Source organism: Neovison vison, chromosome 2 (assembly GCF_020171115.1).
Source record: "Neovison vison isolate M4711 chromosome 2, ASM_NN_V1, whole genome shotgun sequence".
Taxonomy (NCBI): domain Eukaryota; kingdom Metazoa; phylum Chordata; class Mammalia; order Carnivora; family Mustelidae; genus Neogale; species Neogale vison.
Window position 1 is genome coordinate 154,664,685 of NC_058092.1, and position 24,431 is coordinate 154,689,115.

General features: G+C 39.0%; 1 protein-coding gene across 1 annotated transcript in view; it reads right to left on the minus strand.

The window, feature by feature from the left end:
• DISC1 (DISC1 scaffold protein) overlaps positions 1-24,431 on the minus strand; it is a 312,576-nt gene that overhangs the window by 26,801 nt on the left and 261,344 nt on the right. The gene's annotated exons all lie outside the window — the stretch shown is intronic.

The following is a 24,431-nucleotide window of genomic DNA, read 5'->3' on the forward strand; positions in this document are numbered from 1 at the left end:
TAGCACCAGACCAGCAGCTTCAGTGACAGAAAACAACAGAGCAGAATGGACTCTGGCTAGTAAGAAGAGCATACCCATTTACAATGAGCCCTTCATCAGCCCAGACCAACTACAATTTCAATTCCAACTAAAGGAATACAGGTTTGATGTTCACCCAAAAAAAATTGTGATTTTTCATGAAAAGTCAAAAACCTGGGATTTTATAGGAAAATACACATTTTTTGCCCATCCATTCAGCTTCCAGCTGGATATTTTCTAGACATCTATCTTCCTTTTAACAACCCTTCCTTCTACTATGTCTAATCTGCTGTGCAATTATCTATTGTGTTCTCAATTTTAGTTACTTTAGTTTTCAGTTCTATAATTTTTATTTCATTTTTTTCTACATTTCAGTTCTATGGTGGAATTAATTATCCATCATGACCTCTAGCTACTTAAACATATTAATCATCATTATTTTAAAGCCTATTCATTTATAAATGATGAATTCAGGAGGAAGAAGAATGAGACAGAAACAACATTATTGAGATATGAACGAAGGATGTTAAAATATTGGCAAGGGACATCAAACTACACATTCAGAAAACACTACAATTTTAAAACAGGGGAGAAAAAAATCAAAGAAAAAAAAAAGAAAGAAATGCACCTGCATCATCCTAGTGAAAACACTGAACACCAAAGAAGCAGGCAGATAAAAGAAGGCATTAACTTCAGAAGAACAATAAAATGAGTAATAGAAGCCAAGAGACAATAAAACAGCATCTTTAAAATGCTATAAGAAAATAACTGTCAATCTATAAATTATACAATCATTTTCAATTTCCTTTATTTAAAAGTAAAATAAAGATATTTGCAGATAAACAAGAACTGAAAGAATTCCTTGACAACACATCCAGCATAAAATGATCCCAGCTGAAAGCAAGGACGTGCATAAAGAAACAAAAAACAATGGGAAGAGTAAACATGTGGATAAATCTAAGTAAATGTAGATGTAAGAAACAGCAGTAATTTCTTTTGCAGTCTAAAATATGTGTCAGATTAAAATACAGGACAACCAGCACAAAAGGAAAAAGGGACCTTGTGTTGTCCAGAAAGCAAAAGAGTGCTCATTTATATCAGACTTTTAAAAGTCAAAGATTCAAATGTAATCCTCTATGATAATTGTAAAACAGAGAGGTTAAAATAATGTATAGCTGACAAGCTAATATGAGGGAACATTTTCAAAAATAAACATACTTAATTGTTAATCAAAGCAATAAAGGAGAGAGGAATGAACATGATACAGATGGGAAAAATGGTAAAAGTAGAAAAAGTAGAAACATTTATGCCCAAATATATTAAGATTTACATTAAATATAATATAAATTTACATTAAATATTTACATTAAATATAAATAGACAAATATTGTATTTAAAGGCATAGTTTTTAGACTAGAATTTAAAAAATCAAAATGTAATTATATGTTTCTTACAAAAGGAATACATTAAATATAAGGATACAAACTGATCACAAGTTAAAGGGTAAGAATGATACATTATGAAAACATTATTAAAGACAATAATTGTCTTTAGTGGGAAAAGGACAGTCTTTTCAATATACTGTACTTATGTCAATAAATATCACTCTAGGAAAAAAAATCAAATCATGATTACTGGCTCACATTACAAACATCAATTTCAGGGGCACCTGGGTGGCTCAGTGGGTTAAAGGCTCTGCCTTCAGCTCAAGTCATGATCCCAGGGTCCTAGGATCGAGCCCTGCATTGGGGTGTCTGCTGGGGGGGAGAGCCTACCCCCCCATTGCTTCCCTCTCTGTCTACTTGTGATCTCTGTCTGTCAAATAAATAAAATCTTTTAAAAAAATCGATTTCAGGTAGATTGTAGATCACAATGTGAACGTTAAAACATTAAAACCTCTAGAAGATAATATAGGATAATATCCTTATGATTTCACAGTAAGCAAAGCTCTTTGAAACAGGATATAAAAAGGACAAGCCTTAAAGAAAACAAATGGTAAATTTGACCTCAGTTATATCACAAACTCATATATTCGTGAAAAAACACCACTGAGTGAATGAAACCATAAGCCACAGAGTTGGAGAAATTATTTGTAACACACATAACCAACAAAGTACTGGTTTGAGAGTATAACAGGAGTCCTACAAGTCAATTGGAAAGAGAAAGACAACTCACTTTTTTAAAAGGGCAAAGACCTAAAAGAGGCACTTCACAAAGAGGGCATCCTTGTGGCCAATAAGTAACTTATGGAAGGATGCTTAACCATTAATCATCAGGAAAATGCAAATTAAACCACAATGCAATATACGACACATCAACAAGATGGCTGAAATTTCAAAGTCTTAAAATACCAAGTGTCAGAAAAGACACAGAGCTATTAGTAGTCTCATATGCTGATGGTAGGGTCGAGCACGAATGCAACGTCTTCGAAATCTTTGTAATGTCCATCTTTAAGACCTAGCAATGCAACTCTTAGGTATATACTCAATGAAATACATACACTGTCAATTCTCATATCCATAGTAGTTATGTTCTATAAAGCCTCCAGGAGCACTGAACCAGCTGGTACTAAACAGTTGCTCCCCAGGGAAACAGAGGGTCAAGTTCCTGCCAGCCTCTGGTCACAGCATTTTCATCAACCAATCACTCTAGAACTTTGTTATGCATATTTCTGCTTGAAGACACCTTATTTAGACTGTGTCATTCATTGATTCACTGATGCCAAACTTTCCTACAGCACTATAACTCATGCCTGGCCATACATTATTTTCTCCATCCAGCACATAACAGCCTTCTTACCTGTAGGAGAACTAGATAGGTCCTCATCACAACTTTGGGAATCATTTTAAATAGTGAAGTTCCCAAGAAAAAGTAGAAAAACCTAAAAAACGTGACACTAAATGGAGGATGAAAATGACACTTGTTCGTAATATGAGAACTGGACCAAAGCAGAGCATTGCCTTACTTGACCTCAGCTGAGAACATGCACATCAGATGACTCAAATTTTTCATCACTGCATGTGTCTAAATGACAGCAAAAGCTCTGTAGGTATTGATTTGGGGGTTACAAATAAAATTTAGTGAGCAGGCAAATTCACAGAATCCATGAATAACGAAGATCAAATGTAGATACGATCATATACAGTATTATTTTAATGATCGAAACCTGGGAGAGAAAACAAACATCGGTGAATAGAAGAATGGATAAATTGTGTAGCATTCATTTACTGGAATATCATACTGCCAAGAAGAAGGTGAATAAGTTACCACCATCTGCAACAGTATGGTAATCTCATAAACATAAGGCTGGGCAAAAGAGGAGGCACGATTCCATTTACTTTGTATCTGAGAATATGCAAAACTAATTCATGGTGTTAGAGATCAGGATGGCTACTTTGGAGATTCGGGGGGTGGTGACAGGGAGAGGCACAAGGAGGGTGGCTAGTGTCCTGAAAGTGGTTTATTTCTCCATGGTGGTGATTTATACGAGAGCACTCATTTCGTGAAAATTCATCAAGCATACATACATGATGTGCGTACTTTCCACTTAGTGTTATATGGCTATCTAAAATAATAAAAAGAGAAGACAGATTTTCTGAGCCATGTTCTGCAGCAAAAGAACTGGAGTGGAGTCTCATCCACACCAGAAGCGACAGTCTTTAGTGAGGCATGCCAGACTCATTTTCTACCTTCCTCGTTGTAGCCGATCTGACAGGTGTAAAGTGGCATCTTGTTCAAGGTTGCAACTCTCCACTGGGCCATTCATGGCCCACTCAGATCGTCTCCTGTGAATTGTCCTTTCATATCTCTTTGCCTGCTTATTCTTTTCTTGAGTTCCCCATGCTTTTTCTGAGGCCTTTAGAAGACATGTTTTATTACCATTTCAATGTCTTTATTTTTATACTCCACCTAAAATTTTTATTTCTTCTCGGGTCCAATTTAACCCCTTATTTCCTTTATAGAAATCAACCCATTTTCTAATGGATTTCTTATGTATTAGAATGTTTGTTCCTGATTTTTAAAGCAACTTGTTTTCATGCATAAAGGCAATTCTCCTTTTCATTGCGTTTTATGTAGTACTCTTCTTGATTTGTCTTGTTCAGTCTTATCAGAGGTTTGCTATCTTATTAATCTTTTCAAAGAACTACCTTTTGTTAATCTTTGATATTGATTTTTGTTCTCTATTTCCTTGATTTCTAATCTTATCTTTCTATTTCCCTTTTCTCATTTCTTTGGATTTATTATCTTTTTATTAGCGTCCCTTGTTCAAACTTAACTTATTTGTTTCCTTTTATTTTTTATCTTCCTCTCTTAACACTTTAATTTTCTAGTAAATATATTTAAATCTCTAAATTTTGTCTCAGTCCTACTTTAACTATGCCTAAAATATGTTTAAGTTTTAAAACTATTAAACATTTTAAATGTGCAGAGAAATACAGGAAATAATTTAACAAAAATTTCTAGACCTACTATCAAATGTACTGATTTTTAATATTTTCCTGTAATTGCACCAGATTAACTTCTGGAATTTACAACATTATTGTCCCACAAATTTTAGAATTAGACTTTCATTGTCTTTCCTCATGATTCCTTTTAAATTCAATGACCAGTAAATAGTGTGTTTTTCAATTTCTAGAGAGACGAGGTTTTTTCCAGCTCCCGTTTCTATTAGGCTGATATCTAATTGTATTGCATAATGTTCAAGAATAAACTTTATAAAATTAGTCAAGGTTCCCTCTATCTCCTGCTACTTGATCGCTCTTTGTAACTGTCCCACATGTATCCAAAAGAAATGAGTGTTCTACTGCATCTAAAGTTAAGGCACATTATTAAAAATTTTTATACGTTTGCTTTTTTTCTTGTCTGCTTCATCTATCAGTTTCTGAGACAAGTGTTTTAAATTTCCAACTGTAATTCTCTATTCATTTATTTCTTCCCACCATTCTACTGATTGGTTTATGTATTTAGGATTATGATGTTGGACATATATGTTCCAATCATTACATTTTCTGCTGCTTCTTTTTAGTTTATGATGACCTTTGTTAGTATAATATTTTAGCCTTAGAAACTGTTTAGTTTGCTATTATAATTGTTACTCCAACTTTCATCTAACTATCTTTTTTTTTTTTTTTTTCAAAAATGAATCCAGGGGTGCCTGGATGACTCCGTCAATTAGGTATCCAACTCTTGGTTTTGGCTCAGATCATGATCTCAGATTCATGAGATCTAGCCATGAGTCAGGCTCCATGCTCAGTGGAAAGTCTGCTTGAGATTATTTTTTTCTCTCTCTCTCTCCCTCTGTCCCTCCTCTGTTTGCATGCATACTCTCTCTCTCTCTCTAAAATAAATCAGTAAGGGACACCTGGATGGCTCAGTCGATTAAGCCACAGCCTTCAGCTCAGGTCATGATCCCAGGGTCCTGGGATTGAGTCCTTCATCAGGCTCCTGGCCCAGCAGGGATCCTGCTTCTCTCTCTGCCTCTGCCTGCCACTCTGCCTGCTTGTGCTCTCTCTCTCTGACAAATAAGTAAATAAAATCTTAAAAAAAAGTCAATAAATCTAAAAAAATAAAATAAATCCAATACAAAACATCTTGCTGAATTTTATAAAAATCCTTTCTGGGATTTTATTTTGGGATTGGTGCCATTATTGTGTAATTGTTGCTATTTTTCTTATTAATTACAACTAAGATTCTTGATCTTTAGAAAGTTTTATATCTTTATTTCTTTTTTCCTACCTCCCTTTTTCTTTTTATTTAGTTCACATATAGTCATGAAAAAAAATACAGAGAGATCTCATGTACTTTTTATCAAGTTTCCTGCAATGATAACAGGTTGCAAAACTATAGTACAATTTCACAACCAGGGAATAGACATTGATCCAATCCACTGATCTTACTCAGCCTTCCTCTCGTGTGTGTGTTGGGGGGGGGATGTCTATAGTTCTATACAATTTTGTCACTTGTGTAAGTTTGTGCATCCATCACCACATTCAAGATACAGAGCAATTCCACCACCAGGAGGATCCCTATGCCCCATTTTATAGCCATACTCACCTGTTCCACCTTGCCCCCTCCATCCCTAGACTCTGGAAACCACTATCTGTGCTCCATTCCTAAAAATTGTTTTCACTTCAAAAGTGCTATATAAAGCTATATAAATGGAATGATAGAGTGTGCAGCCTTTGGGACTGGATTTTCCATTCTGCATAGTTCCCTAGAGATTCAGGTACTCCTTTTCATTGGTGAGTAGTACTCCATGATATGTTTATGCCACAGTTTACTCAACTGTTGACCTGCTGAAAGACACCTAGGATGTTCCCAGTTTGGGGATTTTATGAATAAAGCTTCTATGAGCATTTGTATATGGGTTTTTGTATGAAATTAAATTTTGATTTCTCTGAAATGACCAAGAGTACAATTGTTGGGTTGTATGGTAATTAGGTATTTCGTTTTTAAAAAACTGCCCCATCGTTTTCCAGAGGGACCATACCATTTCACATTCCCTCCTGCAATGTATGAGTGATCTAGTTTCTTTGTGTCATCACTAATATTGGAGGCTATTATTATTTTTTCGGCTATTGTATAGTGATAGTTCATTGTGATTTTAAGTTGCATCCTCCTCATGTAAAACGGTATTGAATCATCAATTCAAGTGCTTATTTGCCACCTGTACATCCTCTTTAGGGAGATGTCTATTCATAAATTTTGCCCATTTTTTAACTGTATTGACATTTTTTACCATTTGGTTTTAAGAATATATTCTTCCTTTATCCTAGACACTAGTCTTTTGTCAGATACGTGGTTTGCAAATATCTCCTCACAGTCTGTAGCTTGCTTTTTCCATCCTCTTTACATAGGATTTGAATGAAATCCAGTTTATCAATGTTTCCTTTTAATAAATCATGCTTTTAGTGTCAAGTCTTCAACATCTAGCCTAACACTACTATATTTTCCCAAAAGTTTCATACCTTTATATTTTACATGTAAGTTCATGATCAATTCTAAGATAACTTTTATATAAGGTATGAGATTTAGATTGAAGTTCATTTTTTGTCCTGTGGATATAGAATTTGGGGTTGATTGCTTTCTTTCATCACTTGAAAAATGTGCCACTTCTTTTGTTTTTTATGGTTTCAGATGAGAAATCCGCCATTACCCAAAACAATGTGCCCCTGCAAGTAATACATCATTTCTGTCTGGTTGCTTGACCAAGGTTATTTCTTGGTCTTCTAAGTTTTCAGAAATTTAATTCTGATATGTTTGGTGTGTATTTTTTTAAATTTATTCTACAAAAGGATGTTCTTAGCTCTTGAATCTGTAGGTTTGTGTCTTTCACCAAATTTTGGACGTATATAGCCATTATTTCTTCAAATAATGAATTATTACTTCACTCTTCTCTTTCTTGGATACAGTGATATGTGTTAGATTTTTTATTATTGTCCCACAGGTCTCTTGCACTCTAACTTTTTTCAGTCCATTTTCTTTTGTTCATATCAGGTTAATTCAGTTGTTCTGTTCTCAAGTTCAGTGATTCTATCCTCTGTCATCTTCACTCTACTATTACATCTTTCCACTGAGATGTTCTGTTTTGTATTTCCAGTTCTATAATTTCCATTTGATTCTTTCTTATAATTTCTTTACCTTTGCTGACATTTTCCTTTTTTGCACTTATTTCCTTTTTGTAGAATTTGTAATTGCTTATGGAAATTTTTTAAAACTTTTTTACTGATTTGAGAGAGAAGGGGGAGAGAGAAAGCATGCATGTGTGAGCAGGGGAGTGGGGCCACAGGGAGGGGGAGAGAGAATCCTCAAGCAGACCCCCTGCTGAGAATGGAGCCCAACATGAGGCTCAATCCCAGGGCCCTGAGATCATGTCCTGAGTTGAAATCGAGAGTCAGACACTCAACTGACTGAGTCACCCACATGCCCCGGAACATTTTTCATGATGGCTGCTTTAAAATCCACATCACACCATTCTAACATTTGATTCATCACCATGTTGAGGTCAGTATTGTCTTTTCTCGTTCAAGCTGTGCTTTTATATTACGAGGGATGGTCAATTATATTCTGAAAATTTGGGCCATTAGGATATTGTGAGTCCTATTTAAATCCCTTTCTGAATAAATTTAAATTTATTTGAGAAGACAATAATCCTGTTAGGTTTATCACACAGGTCCTATTCTCTTTTTATGGGCTATGGTTAGAATTACATTTTGTATATATTTTGAGGTTATATTTTAGTTCTAGATTTTTTACTAAAACCTGTTTTGTTTTTTTCATAAGTTTTCTATTTCCTCAACAGTAAAATTTACTAAGTTTTTTTTTTTCAAACCTTCTTTCACATATCTCATACTGTCCTCCTGGACTTATTTTTCATCTTGTTAAAACACTTCATCTAAGAATGTTTCAAAGAATATTGAGTATGGCAAACCTTTTAAAGACTTCCAGTCTGAGAACATTTTTATTTCACATTGAAACACTAAATAATAATTCAGCTTAATATTCTGGATTCAACACTCTAAAAATATTACTCCATAGCCTTCTTGCAGACTATGTTGCTATTGAAAAGCCCGAGTCTAATTCTTATTTTTTTTTAAGATTCTATTTGTTCATTTGAGAGAGAGAGCATGTGCACAACAGAGAGAGCACAAGCAAAGGAGAGGGGCAGAAGGAGAGGGAGAGAGAGAAGCAGAATCCCCACTGAGTAGGATGCCCAAAACAGAGCTCATCCCAGAACCCTGAGATCATGACCTGAGCTGAAAGCAGACACTTAACCAACTGAGCCACTCAGGTACCCCTAACTCTTTTTCTATTATAGTTGATCTTCTCTTAGGATTTTCTCCTTGTCTTTGTTATATATAATTTTTAACTAAAACCTATAGATGTTCTACCTCTCACCCTTTTCCATGCTATCTGTCTATTTGTTTGGTACTCTGTTAAGCTCATTTGCCTAAAGCTCTATATCTTTTCCTTCTTCTCGCCAACTTCCAGTGCCTGGTCTCTCAAATATTTCCTCCCTCTCCTCTACTGCTTTTTTCCTTCTGGGATTCTTTTCATATGAATGTTGATCAAATACCTCTTTTTATTATTTTTCTTCTCTCTGTCCCTGATACCATCCAAAAGCCTTCTGATAGCCACTGGTTCACTGATTCATTCCTAAGCGGAATTCATTAGACTGCTCAACTCACTTACTGAGAGTTTTTCTTTTAAATTTTTATATTTTGCCTTCTCCAAGTCGCCAGTTGGATTTCTCCTTGACTTCTTGTTTTACTTCATGTCTCCAATATCCTCCCTTATCTTTGGAAAATATTTAATATGTTAACTGAACATTATGCACCATCACAGGTAAGTCCTTCTGTTGCTCTTTTAAAGGAATTACCCTCCTAAGAAGTCTCATTTATTTTCCATATAAGTTCATATTTCCTTGGACACATTAACTACATTGGTCACTGATAAGTCTTTGGAGAAGAGGATAATGTCAGTGCCCTGATTTCTGCCAATCCTCATAAGGGTAGGTGGCAGGTGGGCGGGACACCATCTCAGGGAAAAGGTCCTCTAGTGGAACATTCTGTACTCCTGTACTTGCAGAAATACATAGACTCCCTCCATTTTAATTATCCACCCCTCAGGAAACAGGGAGGGCTAGGGGAATTTTCAAGATCCAAGCTATCTGTCTGATGCCCTCCCAAGGCAGTGCTTCTCTGATGCTGGTTTTCCAGTCCTTTCTCCCTGCCTCACCAGCTGGCAGGTGCTTGTCTGTTTCTAGAAGCGATGGGGTAGTCACCGGCCTTCCCAGGCAATGCATCTGGAAGAAAAGGGCATGTCTGAAAGCTTCTTCTCCACTTTATCATGTTTCTTCCCCACATGGGGCCCAAATCACCTTCAGCTGCCTGACAGGTTCTCAGTAATTTTTTATTGTTAACTTGACAGATCCATCAGCATCTTTCTGACTTCCAGTGGTGAGGCCAGGGCGGCATTCAAGGGACAGATCCAGTAGCCCAGCTCTCATAACTAAGGAAAAAAGTTTGCTGCTTCAATCAACCATTTCCTACATTATAACAATTTGCATATTGTAAGTTCATGTCCATTTGCTATTTTAAAAACTATATTTTGTGTAGTTTTTGAGTGCAAGTGGGCTCATCCTGAAATATCTCTGAGAATGTGCACATCAAAGTGTCAAAGTCTACAAGCCAATTTTAGAGACTCCTGCTGAATGGTGAGTAAATCACGTAGATGTAAAATTTCAGGGCTTTCTTATGGCCCCTATAATAATTTCATCAAGCTTTAGATTTTTAAAATATCTTTTTATTGATTTCATTTGCACCAAAGAGAATAATGGTTGATTTCAAAGCCTTGAGATGCTTTGCCATTCCTGCTCAGGAGAGTAATTAGGTGATTAATAATAATTCCTTAAATAAATGACTCACAGCTACTTGAGCTATGTGAGATCTTTGGTGATGTTTTACAACCAGTAATGAGGTAATTTAAAGATACAATTTCAGTGTTTGGGGGGAAAGTTCTTGAATAGAGGATTTAGATTCATCACTTCTGTTCCTCCTGCCAGCTGGAAGTAAAATGAGGTCTAAGAAATCATCTGATCGTGGCTTGAATCCTTATGGAACCAAAGCATGTGTGTATCATTTATGGCAAATAATAGTAAGAGAGAAGACAGACAGGCAGTTTGCAGGCAAGCTTCTACCCATTTTCAGAATGGAAATACTGCATTCTAACATAGACACCAATGGTTTCAGCTCTTGGCACCAAACTTTCTTGACTTATTAATATTTTCACCTCAAGGGTATTACCATTTTACCTAGTTCTTTGGAAACTTTAAGGATAACCAAGTCTTCTTACAGAATCATAATGGAATAAAATATCAAACAAGTATGTGAATACCCAGTGGTACTAAACTGTCACTGCAAATTGTTTAAACACTTACAGTCCTCATGCTTCTTAAATCTTTTTTTTTTTACGATTTTATTTATTTATTTATTTGACAGAGAGAGAGCGAGAGATCACAAGTAGGCAGAGAGGCAGGCAGAGAGAGGGGGAAGCAGGCTCCCTGTTGAGCAGAGAGCCTGATGCGGGGCTGGATCCCAGGACACTGGGATCATGACCTGAGCTGAAGGCAGAGGCTTTAACCCACTGAGCCACCCAGGTGCTTCTGACATCTTAATCTCTAATCTTAAAAAATTGTTGTTATTAGAAATATGTAAATTTTTCAGGAAGGAGACAGGATGGCAGAGAAGTAGGAAGTGCTGTTTCAACCGTTCCCCTAACGTGAGCTGATTATGTACCAAAGAACTCTGATCACCCATGAAATCAGCCTGAGATTAGAATTATACACTTCTGGATCTCTACGGGGACAGAAGATGCCAGTAGACAGAAGCAATCCAGGGTGCACCTTGCCTGCACTATGGGTGATACATTCAGCTACACATCCCTTCAACTACTTCTCACCAAAATGACTAGGAGGAATGCCCAACAGAGGAAAAATTCAGAGACTGTGCCCTCTCCTTCAGAGCTATTGGATATGGACATAAACAGTATGTCAGAAAGGGAATTCAGGCTAACAATTACCCAGGCAATGGCTAGGTTTGAGAAAACCTTTAATGATAAAATGGAATTGATTAGAACAGAAGCAAAAGACACCAGGGAAGATGTTAACAATCCTTTAAATGAGTTCCAATCTAATCTAAATTCTCTAACAGCTAGGGTAACTGAGACAGAAGATAGAATTAGTGATCTAGAGGAGAAACTGATAGAGAAAAAGGATCAGGAGGAGGTCTGGAAGAAACAGCTTAGAAGGCATGAAAACAGAATTAGGGAAATAAATGATGCCATGAAACGTTCCAACGTCAGAATTATTGGAATCCCTGAGGGGGAGGAGAAAGAAAGAAGACCAGAAAATATAGTTGAACAAGTTCTCCATGAAAATTCTCCCAATCTGGCAAAAGGAGCCAGCGTTTGTGTCCTAGAGGCAGAAAGGTCTCCCCTCATGATCATAGAATCTAGAAAGACCTCGAGACACCTGATTGTGAAAATGATGAATCATAATTTTAGACAGGAGCTCCTGAAAGCAGCTAGGGGGAAGAGATTCCTTACGTACAGAGGAAAGCCCATCAAAATAACATCAGACCTGTTCACAGGAACCTGGCAAGCCAGAAAGGGCTGGCAAGATGTATTCAGGGCACTAAATGAGAAGAACATGCAGTCAAGAATACTTTATACAGCAAGACTGACATTCAAAATGGATGGAGAGATAAAGAGCTTCCAAGACTGGCAAGGTTTAAAAGCATATGTGACCACCAAGCTGACAAAGCAAGAAATATTAAGGGGGGTTCTATAAAAGAGAAGAAGGCTTATTAATAAGGTTTATTCTATAAACCCCAAAATATCATTAAACAAAAATTTATGGAGACAATCTATAGAAACAAAGACTTCACAGGTAACACAATGTCAATAAAAACATATCTCTCAATAATCTCAATAATCTCAATGTGAATGGCCTAAATGTGCCCATAAAATGGCACAGGGTTGCAGATTGGGTAAAATGACAGGACCCATCCATATGTTGTCTATAAGAGACCCATTTTGAACCTAAGGATACATCCAGACTGAAATTGAAGGGGCAGAGAAGCATCTTTCATGCCAATGGGCCTCAAAAGAAGGCCGGGATAGCGATTCTCATATCAGATAAATTAGATTTAAACTAAAGACTCTAGTCAGAGATACAGAAGGACACTAAATCATTATTAAAGGGTCTATCCATCAAGAAGATCTAACAATTGTAAATATCTATGCCCCCAATATGGGAGCAGCCAATTACATAAGAAAACTGTTAATCAAGATAAAGAGTCATATTGATATGAATACATTAATAGTAGGGATCTTAAAACACCACTCTCAGTAACAGACAGATCATCCAAGCAGAAAAACAATAAAGAAACAAGAGCATTGAACAACACATTGGACCAGATGGACCTCATGGATATATACAGAACATTCTACCCTTAAACAACATAATATTCATTCTTCTCAAGTGCACATGGAACCTTCTCCAGAATAGACCACATACTTGGTCACAAATCAGGGCTCAACTGATACCAAAAGACTGAGATGATTCCCTGCATATTCTCAGATCACAATGCTTTGAAACTGGAGATCAACCACAAGAAAAAGTTCGGAAGGAATTCAAACACCCGGAAGCTAAAGACCACCTTGCTTAAGAATGCTTGGATCAACCAAGAAATCAAAGAAGAACTTAAACATGGAAACCAATGAGAATGAAGACACTTCAGTCCAAAACCTATGGGATACAGCAAAGGCAGTCCTAAGGGGAAAATATATAGCCATCCAGGCCTCCCTCAAAAAAACTGAAATATCCAGAATACACCAGCTGTCTTCACACCTTAAAGAACTGGAGAATCAACAACAAATTAAGCCAACTCCACACACAAGAAGGGAAATAATCAAGATTAGAGCAGAAATCAATGAGATAGAAACTAGAGATACAGTAGAACACATCAATGAAACTAGAAGCTGGTTTTTTGAAAGAATCAATAAGATCAATAAACCACTAACCAAACTAATCCAAAAGAAAAGAGAGAAGACCCAAATTATAAAATTATGAGTGAAAAGGGAGAGATCACAACTAACACCAAAAAAATAGAAACAATCATCAGAAATTATTATCAACAGTTATATGCCAATAATTTAAGAAACCTAGATGAAATGGATGCATTCCTGGAAAACTATAAACTTCCAAAACTGAATCAGGAAGAAATTGACAACCTGAAAAGGCCAATATCTAGTAACAAGATTGAAGCAGTGATCAAAAACCTCCCATAAAACAAGACCTGACGGATTCACTGGAGAATTCTAACAAACTTTCAAAGAAGAAATAATGTCTATTCTCCTGAAGGTGTTTCTAAAAACTGAAGCAGAAGGAAAACTTCCAGACTCTTTTTATGAAGCTAACATTACCCTGATCCCCAAACCAGCCAAAGACCCCTCCGAAAAGGAGAATTTCAGACCAATATCCCTGATGAATATGGACGCTAAGATTCTCAACAAAATCCTAGCTAATAGGATCCAACAGTACATTCAAAAGATTACCCACCATGACGAGGTGGGATTAATCTCTGGGTTGCAAGGGTGGTTCATCATTCACAAATCAATCAATGAGATAGAACAAATCAATAAGAGAAGAGAGAAGAACCACATGGTCCTCTCAATTGATGCAGAAAAAGCATTTGACAAAATCCAGCACCCATTCCTGATTAAAACGCTTCAAAGTATAGGGATAGAGGGAACATTCGTCAACTTCATAAAATCTATCTATGAAAAACCCATAGCAAATATCATCCTTTTTCCAATGGGGAAAAGCTGATAGCCTTCCCTTTGAGATCAGGAACATGACAAGGAGGAACAGGAACATGACAATCAGACAACAAAGAGAAATAAAATGTATTCAAATTGGCAATGAAGAAGTCAAACTCACCATTCTTGTTCAACATAGTACTAGAAGTACTAGAAGTCCTAGCAACAGCAATCAGACAACAAAGAGAAATAAAATGTATTCAAATTGGCAATGAAGAAGTCAAACTCTCTCTCTTCGCAGATGACATGAAACTTTATATGGAAAACCCAAAAGACTCCACCCCCAAACTACTAGAACTCATTCAGCAATTCAGTAATGTGGCAGGATACAAAATCAATGTACAGAAATCAGTTGCTTTCTTATACACTAACAATGAAAATACAGAAAGGGAAATTAGAAAATCGATACCATTCACTATAGCACTAAGAACCATAAGATACCTGGGAATAAACCTAATCAAGGAGGGAAAGGATCTGTACTACTACAGAACACTCATGAAAGGGACTGAAGAAGACACAAAAAGATGGAAGACAATTCCATGCTCATGGATCGGAAGAAAAAACATTGTTAAAATGTCTATACTGCCTAGAGCAACCTATACTTTCAATATCATTCTGATCAAAACTCCACTGGCATTTTTCAAAGAGCTGGAGCAAATAATCCTAAAATTTGTATGGAATCAGAAGAGACCCTGAATTGCTAAGGAAATGTTGAAAAAGAAAACAAAACTAGGGGCATCACGTTGTCTGATTTCAAGCTTTACTACAAAGCTGTGATCACCAAGACAGCATGGTACTGGCATAAAAACAGACACATAGACCAGTGGAACAGAGTAGAGAGCCCAGATATGGACTCTCAACTCTATGGTCAAATAATCTTTGACAAAGCAGGGAAAAATATACAGTGGAAAAAAGACCATCTCTTCAATAAATGGTGCTGGGAATATTGGACAGCTATGTGTAGAAGAATGAAACTCGACCATTCTCTTACACCATACACAAAGATAAACTCGAAATGGATAAAAGACCTCAACGTGAGACAGGAATCCATCAGAATCCTAGAGGAGAATATAGGCAGTAACCTCTTTAACATCGGCCACAGCAACTTCTTTCAAGATATGTCTCCAAAGGCAAAGGAAACAAAAGCAAAAATGAATTTTTGGGACTTCATCAAGATCAAAAGCTTCTGCACAGCAAAGGAAACAGTCAACAAAAGAAAGAGGCAACCCATGGAATGGGAGAAGATATTCGAAACTGACAATACAGACAAAGGGCTGATATCCAGGATTTATAAAGAACTCCTCAAACTCAACATACACAAAACAAATAATCACTTCAAAAAATGGGCAGAAGACATGAACAAACACTTCTCCAGTGAAGACATACAGATGGCTAAGAGACACATAAAAAAATGTTCATCGTGGGCGCCTGGGTGGCTCAGTGGGTTAAGCTGCTGCCTTCGGCTCAGGTCATGATCTCAGGGTCCTGGGATCGAGGCCCGCATCGGGCTCTCTGCTCAGCAGGGAGCCTGCCTCCTCCTCTCTCTCTGCCTGCCTCTCTGCCTGCTTGTGATCTCTCTCTGTCAAATAAATAAATAAAATCTTTAAAAAAAAAATGTTCATCGTCACTAGCCATCAGGGAGATTCAAATCAAAACCACACTGAGATACCACCTTACACCAGTCAGAATGGCCAAAATTAACAAGACAGTAAACAACGTGTGTTGGAGAGGATGTGGAGAAAGGGGAACCCTCTTACACTGTTGGTGGGAATGCAAGTTGGTGCAGCCACTTTGGAAAACAGTGTGGAGATTCCTTAAGAAATTAAAAACGGAGCCTCCCTATGACCCTGCAATTGCACTGCTGGGTATTTACCCCAAAGATGGAGATGTCGTGAAAAGAAGGGCCATCTGAACCTCCAGTGTTCATAGCAGCAACCGCCACAGTTGCCAAGCTGTGGAAAGAACCAAGATGCCCTTCAAGGGACGAATGAATAAGGAAGATATATACTATCGAGTATTATGCCTCCATCAGAAAGGATGAATACCCAACTTTTGTATCACCATGGATGGGACAGGAAGATATTATGCTGAGTAAAATAAGTCAAGCAGAGAGAGTCAATTATCATATGGCTTCACTTATTTGTGGAACATAAGGAATAACACGGAGGGCATGGGAAGATGTAGAGAAGGGAGTTGGGGGAAATTGGAGGGGGAGACGAACCATGAGAGACTGTGGACTCTGAAAAACAATCTGAGGGTTTTGGAGGAGTGGGGGTTAGGTGAGCCTGGTGGTGGGTATTACGGAGGGCACGTTTTACATGGAGCACTGGATGTGCTGCATAAAAATGAATTCTGGAACACTAAAAAGAAATTTGAAAAGTAAATAAAAATTTTTTAAAAAGAAATATGCAAATTTTATTCTTTGGTCTTCTAGTTTCCAAAAAAGAAAAATTAACATAATTTTTCCCCAAACAAAGATATTTGGACATTTTAGTCTTCTTCTCAAAATGCAATATGACAAAAGCAAATGTAATATACAAATGAGCGTTTATCTAGGAAACTGTAGTGGACACTGCTGTTTGCTAAGCCAACATCCCTTCTTATTTTCATCCTTCCTAAAAGAACTCAGGTAGTATTCAGGTAACCAACCCTCTCCCCTTAGATCATCTTGGATGGTGACCCCTCCCTAAGTATTCAAAAGAGTGTAATTAGATGAAAGCAATCAACCTATGACATTCTACCAGATAAGCCTTTATAGTCCAGAGGCTGGTAACACAGATGGCTGAGCTGAACTCAATCTAACCATGTCTTGTCATCCATGCTGGGATGGTAGTCAGTGGGGAGTAGATTTTCATTCCCTCTCCCAACAGCAGTGAATAAAGAAACCACCACATCTATCTTGTGACTCTAATGAAGCCAGCCTCTAGACAAAGTTACTGCATTATGAATGGAAATGGTTAAAAAGATAAACGGAAAAAATCTGGTTTTTAAGTCTGAACTGCTGAATCAACCAACCCAAATGCCCATCCTACTTTTGTTTAAGCCAATCAGAGCTGATGTTCCTATTTATTGTGACCAAATACATAGCTGATTCAACCAAAGTCACATGTCTCTGATTGGAGTTTAGCCTCTGCTACAAAGTTTGATGACCTTTGGGAAATACTTTATCTCCATTTGAACTTCTACATTTGTAATATAACATCTCATGCCTCTCGCAGAGTACAGATTATAAAAAGAAAGCTGCAAATTATACATACCACCTATTAAAGATGAGTAGTAGTAGAAAAAGTACATAACTCCTCAAAATCCTGAGTTGTAGAGGCACTAATGCAATGAAAATCACTTTAAAATGTGCATGGTATATGGTGGCCAAGATGTAGCCGCTGTGGTCCTTACTACTTCATGATTCTTCTATTACTATGTTAAAAATAAAGACTGGATGAGAACAATGATTAATCCCACCCAAGATTCAACCCGCCAACAATAATAAAAGATATTTTGCAGAAGGGTGATGCAATGACTCATCACCATCAACGTTGTCTTCATCACTACCACTACTGCCACCATCACTGTCATTAATAGTTATTGGTCAGGAGCTTTTCTAAGGATTGTTAATCCTCAAAACAACCTTACAAAGTAGGTAGCACTGGCTATGTTGTATAAGTTTAAAAACATAATTCAAATTCTTTGACATTCCTGTAGCCCGGAGATTGAGTCTACATGCTCTCCTTTTGAATCTGGTCTGGCCTTACTGACTTTCTTGTTATCAATGGATCGTAGAGAGAGGAATGCCAATAACTTCTGAGGCTAGGTCAGAAAAGGCCATATAGCCTTCACCACGTGTTTTGGGACCCTTGCTCTGAGGGAAGCCAAATGTCATGCAATAAGTCTATCCACTCTGAAATCGCCAAATAGGATAGACTGTCTGTCGTCAGACACCTGGTCAATGGCATTGGGTGCGATCACAGCTAAGGCCTGCTATCAGCTGCCAACCACGTGAGTGGGCCACCTTGCCTGTCCACAGCGGAGCTCATAGAACGGCCACATCAGCCTCACGTCACAACCCCGAGCGAGGACTGCCTAATCAAGCCCTACCCGAGTTATGACCCGCACAATGGTGAACAAAGGAAAACTGCGCTGGGACAGATCTCTGTTCTGCCAGGTGAGAAAATTAAGGTAACTTCAGAAAGCAAAGAACTATTCTGATCACCAGCCTCATCAACTTCCTTTTCGTATTGTGAATGCATCCGACAGCCATGGATTCTAGAGGCTAAAATCCACCTCTACAGCCTCTTTAAAACTCTAGGTAACAAGTTACTTTTTTCCCCTGCATCACTCAGTAGTAAACATCGGATGAAGGAGGAACGAGAACACTACCAGAAATAACTAGAGAGATAATTACCTGGAACAACTACCAAACACTCCATTTTAAGACCTGAAGCCAAAGTCATCAGGGATCCCCATCACACCACTCCTCCTCTTAATTTCCCTACTTAGATTCACATTTGCTATTTCTGTCCCACCAACTGCTCTGCTCCGTGTGGCTCACAGAGTGTGACACACACTGGGCCCTCATGTGTTAGAAGAGTGAGCTGAATGAAGGCCAGAAAGCACGGTCACTTTCTATATGTTTCTTTTATTCAATGCCCATGTCCAACCACAGTCTCTATGTTGAGAATATTGTTCGGGTCTACATTTCCCCTTTATGACTGCTACCCCAAATTGAGCATTTCATTTCTTCACCCCCAGGGAAGTTGCAAAGAGTGATGAGCTTTTCTGCCTTCAAATATTCCACTCTTCCAACCTGTTCCTTCTCCTATCACTCCAGAAATGTTAGTGGTTCTCATTGCTTGCTAAATGGAAAGTAAAGTCCTTCGAGTTCTTTCCCAAGATGACCTCAGGCCTGCCCTGGGCTCCTTCCCCGTTGTTCTTCTCTGCGGTCCCAGATGTCAGCAAAGTGGACCACTTGCTCTGGCTGGGATAAATGTACAAGTTTCACATTACAGATGACCATTGTTCATGCCTTTCTTCAGAATCGTCACCCATTAAAAGCCAACCAGTTCATCAAGACCCATCTCAAATGTCACTTTAATAAAGAACTCTTCCCTGATCCCCACACTGTATGTAGTCTCTTCTCTCTAAACCCACAGGGTATTTTGCCGTACTCGTAAGACCCTCATCACCCCATGCCTTCATGTCCAGGTTGTGTGTACAGATACCTTCTTCTACTGGCATACTTACTGAGGTTTCAGAATATTGCAGACTCATTTTTTTTTAAAGACTCCATTTATTTATCAGAGAGAGAGAGGGGTAGAGAGCGAGCACAGGCAGACAGAGAGGCAGGCAGAGGCAGAGGGAGAAGCAGGATTCCTGCTGGGCAAGGAGCCTGATGTGGGACCCGATCCCAGGACGCTGGGATCATGACCCAAGCCGAAGGCAGCTGCTTAACCAACTGAGCCACCCAGGCGTCCCAGACTCATTTTTTTAATCCTGTGAAGCATCTAGTTTAGCAAAGTATTAACCACAACCAGAACTCAGTAAGTACTTAATCATCTGAATGAACTTTTAGGGAAGTTACATTTAAAGGACTCCTCCAATTTGAAGCAAAGAAAACAATTAGGTTTTTTAAAAAAAATCCATCCTAATAAAGATTAACGAGGAAAAGCTTTCTTTGATAAGTGATCCCAGTAGACTGACCACATGAAAAATTAAAGGAACGGGGTAGGTCTCAATATGCCACTGTGATTGGCCAGAGTGACACTGGCTCCTAAGTTGTTTAGTAGCTGAATGGAAATTTTAAATTATTTGACTACATTGAAGTGGGGGAAAGACTTTCTAAGCAAGAACAAAACATTGAAGTCAAAAAGGGAAAAAAAAAAAAGGTGATAAATCTGAAACCATATATATTTCTACTTCTACTTGGCAAAAATGTCATAAATGAAAGTCAAACTACAAATGGCCTATTAGGAAAAAGTATTTCTAGCACATGTGGCATAGTCCAAGAGTCAAATTCTTTATTTAACCTTCAAAGGGTTTTGAAAACCATTAAGAGAAAAAGCAAGAGAAAAAGCAAAAAAAGTCCAAGAGAAAATGGGAAGAATGGGCAGAAGAGTAATGCAAGGGGCCAAGAAACACATGACAAGATGACCGGCCACATTCAAAGCAGACATGTACCGTCTGGGAAATGAGAGTCTCCACATGGTACGATTTGCTCTTTTCGGGGTGGAGGACAAATCAGTGGCCTTTTTTAAAGAAAGTAATTTGGTAATATTTATCAAAATTGAAAGTGCACCCGGTCTTCGAGCTGGTTCTTCCACTTCTCAGCATTTGTCTTACAAATATATTCAGACGAGAGAGAGAGAGAGAGAGAGAGAACAGTAATTGCATCAAGAGAAATGATGGGGGGGGGACAAGATGGCGGGGTACTAGGAAGAGGCGTCTTTTCAGCTGGTACCCCAAAGTGAGCTGATTACCTACCAAAGAACTCTGATCACCCATGAAATCAGCCTGAGATCAGAATTATACACGTCTGGATCTCTACAGGGGCAGAAGACGCCAGTGAGCAGGTAAAGCGGAATGGGAACAGCGGACTGACATCGGAAGATAAACAAAAGGGGGAGGGAGCCACCAGAGGCGACCGGTGCAAAAGTAATACCCCGATACGAGCGAGAGTGCCCTGCATCTGGGGACCAGCATTAACTCGGAGACTGGTTGAAAGCACTCCAAAAGAGCAAAGGATCGCGGGGGCAAACTGTGGGAATCGGGGCGGCTAGGGACAGGGGCTTGAGTCCCCGGTCCCAGACGGCCTCCCCGGCGCGGAGGCAGAGAGAGTGCGGCGGGGAAACCGGCTCCTGGTCCCTAAGCCGCCAGCGTGCCCCAGAGCGCGGGGTTCCGGCTCCTGTGAGGGGATGGGAGCCGGTCTGCAGAACGCGCGCTAGCCCTACCACAAAGCTTGAGATGCGCGTGCACGTCGCTCCAGCTCTCCTGGGTTTCTAAGGCCCTGGGGCGCTTCTAGACCCGGGCCATTGTTTCAAAGTCTAAGCCTCGCGCCCGCGAAACTCTTCCCCGGACAGAGGCGCGCAAAAGCCCAGCCTGCGGCTTACGGACCAGCGCCCCGTTCTCAGTGCCCCAGACGCGCGCCCGACCCACAGCCGCCTCTGAAAAGAGGTGCGCGCAAGCCGGGCACTCCCAGCCCCGGCCAGCAGCAAAATCTCAGTGTGCGATCGCTGCTTGGAACCTCTCTGGCGGTCAGGAGCTCCCAGACAGCCGCCACTGCCTTGGCTTTGGGGACGAGCAAAAGATCCTGCGCCCCCAGGGTCTTTAACTTGGAACCTGCACTGCCAGCATCCAAGGGGGAATTTATTCAGCTTCTGCACCCAGACTGAGGCTTCTGAGACGGAGATCAGGAAGTGTTCCAGGGTGCACCTTGACTGCACCAGAGTTGATACATCCAGCTACATCTGTTCAGTCTTCTCCCACCAAAATGACTAGGAGGAGGAATGCCCAACAGAAGAAAAATACAGAGGATGGACCTTCTGCAACAGAGCTAACGGCTATCAACATAGACAATATGTCGGAAAGAGAATTCAGGCTAACAATTATCCAGGCAATAGCTAGGTTGGAGAAAGCCATGGATGACCAAACAGAATTGATTAGAGCCGAACTGAAAGCGACCAGACAGGATGTTCACAATGTTAGGGCGGAGCTTAAAGCTACCAGGGAGGAGGTCCACAATGCTCTCAATGAGTTCCAATCCAATCTAAACTCTCTCAAAGCTAGGGTAACTGAGACAGAAGATAGAATTAGTGATCTGGAAGACAAACAGATAGAGAGAAAGGATCAGGAGGAAGCCTGGAACAAACAGCTTAGATCCCACGAAAGCAGAATTAGGGAATTAAGTGATGCCATGAAGCGTTCCAACGTCAGAATTATTGGAATTCCTGAAGGGGAGGAGAAAGAAAGAAGTCTAGAAGATGTCGTGGAACAAGTCCTTCATGAAAACTTTCCGAGTCTCACGAATGAAACCAGCGTTCATGTACTAGAGGCTGAACGGTCTCCACCCAAGATTATACACTCCAAAAAAACATCACGACACCTGATAGTCAAATTGAGAAATTATAATTGTAGGTATAATCTCTTGAAAGCTGCCAGGGCAAAGAGGCTCCTTACTTACAGAGGGAAGCCCATCAGAATAACGTCAGACCTGTCCACAGAGACCTGGCAAGCCAGAAGAGGCTGGCAAGATATATTCAGGGCACTAAATGAGAAGAACATGCAGCCAAGAATACTTTATCCAGCAAGACTGACATTCAAAATGGATGGAGAGATAAAGAGTTTCCAAGACCGGCAAGACTTAAAAGACTATGCAACCACCAAGCCGATACTGCAGGAAATATTAAGGGGGGTTCTATAAAAGAGGAAAAATCCCAAGAATAGCATTGAACAGAAATATAGAGACAGTCTACAGAAAGAAAGACTTCAAAGGTAACTCGATGTCAATAAAAACGTATCTATCAATAATCACTCTCAATGTGAATGGCCTCAATGCACCCATAAAACGGCACAGGGTTGCAGATTGGATAAAACGACAGGACCCATCCATATGCTGTCTACAAGAGACCCATTTTGAACCTAAAGATACACGCAGACTGAAAGTGAAGGGGTGGAGAAGCATCTTTCATGCCAATGGGACTCAAAAGAAGGCTGGGGTAGCGATTCTCATATCAGATAAATTAGACTTCAAACTAAAGACTGTAGTCAGAGATACAGAAGGACACTACATAATCCTTAAAGGGACTATCCACCAAGATGATCTAACAATTGTAAATATCTATGCTCCCAATATGGGAGCAGCCAATTACTTAAGAAAACTGTTAATCAAGATAAAGAGTCATATTGATATGAATACACTAATCGTAGGTGATCTTAACACGCCTCTTTCAGAATTAGACAGATCATCGAAGCAGAAAATCAATAAAGAAACAAGAGCATTGAACGACACATTGGACCAGATGGACCTCATAGATATATACAGAACATTCCACCCTAAAACAGCAGAATACTCATTCTTCTCAAGTGCACACGGAACCTTCTCCAGAATAGACCACATACTGGGTCACAAATCAGGACTCAGCCGATACCAAAAGACTGAGATTATTCCCTGCATATTCTCAGATCACAATGCTTTGAAACTGGAGCTCAATCACAAGGAAAAGTTCCGAAGGAACTCAAACACCTGGAAGCTAAAGACCACCTTGCTTAAGAATGCTTGGATCAACCAGGAGATCAAAGAAGAACTGAAACAATTCATGGAAACCAATGAGAATGAAGACACTTCGGTCCAAAACCTATGGGATACAGCAAAGGCGGTCATAAGGGGAAAATATATAGCCATCCAAGCCTTGCTCAAAAAAATTGAAAAATCCAGAACACACCAGCTGTCTCTACACCTTAAAGAACTGGAGGATCAACAACAAATCAAACCAACTCCACACATAAGAAGGGAAATCATCAAGATTAGAGCTGAGATCAATGAGGGAGAAACCAGAGATACAGTAGAACGTATCAATGAAACTAGAAGCTGGTTTTTTGAAAGAATCAATAAGATCGATAAGCCACTGGCTACACTAATCCAAAAGAAAAGAGAGAAATCCCAAATTCATAAAATTATGAATGAAAGGGGAGAGATCACAACTAACACCAAGGAAGTAGAAACAATCATCAGAAGTTACTACGAACAGTTATATGCCAATAAGCTTAGCAACCTTGATGAAATGGATGCATTCCTGGAAAAATATAAACTACCAAAATTGAACCAGGAAGAAATCAACAACCTGAATAGACCGATATCTAATAACGAGATTGAAGCAGTGATCAAAAATCTCCCAAAAAACAAGAGCCCAGGACCTGACGGATTCCCTGGGGAATTCTACCAAACCTTCCAAGAAGAAATAACACCTATTCTCCTGAAGCTGTTTCAAAAAATTGAAGCAGAAGGAAAACTTCCAGACTCTTTCTATGAAGCCAGCATT